This window comes from Chrysochloris asiatica, unplaced genomic scaffold (genome assembly GCF_000296735.1).
Source record: "Chrysochloris asiatica unplaced genomic scaffold, ChrAsi1.0 scaffold00099, whole genome shotgun sequence".
Lineage (NCBI taxonomy): Eukaryota > Metazoa > Chordata > Mammalia > Afrosoricida > Chrysochloridae > Chrysochloris > Chrysochloris asiatica.
Window position 1 is genome coordinate 11,125,464 of NW_006408617.1, and position 3,006 is coordinate 11,128,469.

The following is a 3,006-nucleotide window of genomic DNA, read 5'->3' on the forward strand; positions in this document are numbered from 1 at the left end:
TCGTAACCACTACGCTACCAGAGCTCCTGTACAAAGAGAGGGAGAAAAAATGCAGAACAAAATAAAAAATCATCTAAATGACCAGACTTACTGGTCTGATAGAGATTAATGGAATACCTGAAACTGTAGGTCTTAGAAATCCTTCAAACATGGAACTGAACCCACCCCCAGGGATCATTTTTTAGACAAACACTAAACAGGCCTACAAAGGAAATAATCACACCAGGGAGGAACATACTCCTCAATACAATCAACCATAGGAGATCAAAAGGATAGAATTGACGCCCCCAAAAAAAGCTCAGAAAGCAGGAAGGAGCAGAAATGAAGGATGAATGAAACAGAAAACCAGGGACTAATGTGAGAAGAACTGCTACCCTGAGGGGATTGTGGGGATTACAGTCAAGATCAGGAAATAAATGTGCATCAATTGTTGAATGGAAAATTCATTTTCTCTGTAAACTTTCACCCAAAACAATTTAGACAAAATAAAGACTTTTTTAGACCAAAAAAAAAAAACAACCCCACAAAGATTATGGGCTAGGAAATCTTACAAAACAGTTCTACTCTGTTCTGTAGAGTCACTATGAGTCAGAATTGACACAACACAACACACACAGCAACAACAAAGACAGCAGACCAACTCCAGTTTTGTCCTTGATCTGGTGATTTAAATGAGAATCCAATAATCCATTCTGTTGTTCTATTAGGATCCCTGCTTCTAGGTGATCAGGTATACAATAGGATGAAGGCATTCCTAAAATAGAGCCCAGTGTTGCACCTTCTTTAGTATAAATGGGTTACTTGTTCTGAGTTAACTTATGCAAGTAGCCATGTTGGTAAATCAGGATTCTCTACACCCTCAGATGACTGTGCTGCCAGACATGGCCATATTCCAAGTGGCTGCCAATTCTAGAAAGAACAAATTACTTCCCACTCGGTATGGAAAGGGTCCAATGTAATTAACTTACCACCAAGGTACTAATTTTCCTATTCTTGTGTCAGTATTGGAACGTTTTGCTTTTCTAGGGATTTGTTCATTTCACCCAAATTTTCAAATATATTGACTTAAATTTGCGGGGTTGTTATGAGTCATAACCACAGAACACCACCACCACCACCATATATAAAAAATGCTAATTATGTATGTGCCTTGGCCCAGTCCAGGATTTCATCGTAGGGAGGGGATGTCACCAATTTGCAGGGTACAGTTCTCAGATGTTTAAACAAACAGTTGCCCAGATATTGGTAATGGTTACACATGATTAACGTCATTGATGTCACTAAATCATACATGTGAAAAAACATTAAATTGGCAAAAAGTGTGTTATATATATTTTTACAACAATTTTTTAAAAAAATCATTCATTATCAAGTCAATTCCAACTCATGGTGATATCATTTGTGTCAGTAGACCTATACTCCACAGGGTTTCCAATGGCTGATTTTTCAGAAGTGGATTGCCAGGCCTTTCTTCTGAGATAACTCTGAATAGACCTAAACCTCCAACCTTTGAGTGAGCAACTGAGCACATTAACCATCCATTTCCATCCCCTCAAGGACTCCTCTCAGCTGTCTGGGGTCCACTTATTCTTTATATGTAATTAAACTTGGTTTATATGTGTCAGTGTAAACATGCTATTGTTAAGTACCATCAAGTCGATTCCGACCCATAGCAACCCTGTATAAGGTTTCCAAAGAACAACTGATGAGCTTGAACCACCGACCTTAAAGTTCAAACAACTTTGCAGTCTGATGCATTAGCCCACAGCACCACACCAGAACTCTAATGTGAATATAAGGGCTTTTAAATAACATTTAACCCTGAAATACCTCAACCTAAAAAGCAAATCAGGCTAATAGAAAAGTTTTAAAAATCAGAGTAAAACTAAGTATGCAACCTACCATTAACACTATTTGTTTGGGAAGGTGGCTAGCAGTGGGGCATTGATCCTCTACCATCTGATTTTGCTGGCTATGGTAATTGAGGGTAAATTGACAGAAAAATTTTTGATCAAGTAATTCTAAATATCACTTTTTAAAACTGATTTACTAATTTTTAAAAACTTGATTTACAATCTATGGTTGTTGTTATCAAATGCCATGGAGTCGGTTTTGACTCACAGACACTCAGTATAGAGGTTTTTAATCTTTTGTGGGAACAAAAAGCCTCATTTTCCTCCCGAGGAATGGCTGGTAGGCTCAAACCACCAACCTCAAGCCAACAGTCCAGTGCTTATCATTCAGAGCCATTGTGCTCCCCAGTAGCCATGGTCATTGTGAGTCAAGTAACAGAACCTCTTTTGATCAAGTAATTCCAAGTATCACTCATTGAAGCTGATTTATTACTTTAAAAAAATGGATTTACTGCTTATGTGACTGATTTACAGTCAAAATGTTTATCATTTCTCAAACTGGAAAAATGGAGGTACTTTAATACACAGGTTTTTAGAAAACAGCCCTTCAAATTCTTCTCTTCCAGCCAAACCACCTCCAGTGAGCAGATAAAGCTGAGGGTATTTTCCACACGCCTTTGCCTCCACTACATCAAAGTCGACTGGTTTTCATCTCGGCTGCTGTTTTCACTCACCAGCTATGGCTGTTGTTGATGTTGTTGTTAAGTGCTTTTGAGTCGGTCCTGATCCATAGTGACCCTGTATAGGGTTTCCAAGGAATACCTGGTGAGTTTGAACCACCAACCTTGAGGTTCAAACCGACTTTGCAGCCCAGCACATTAACCCACAGCGCCACACCAGAAGTCCCACCAGCTATGGTATGGCTGTTCTTTATTGTCCTTTCTGGTTTGTATGATAATAACTAGATAACTGTCCCAATTATAAAAGGAAAGAAATGTATTAGAAACAACATATTACGGATTAAATTATTTTAAACATTGTCTTTCATAAAAACATCTCATTTGTAAGTTGACTCAAACTTGCCTGATCTGTCATTTCAGTTATTAGCTCATGATAAGCATTAAACATTATTTTTATCTTAGTAATAATGTTT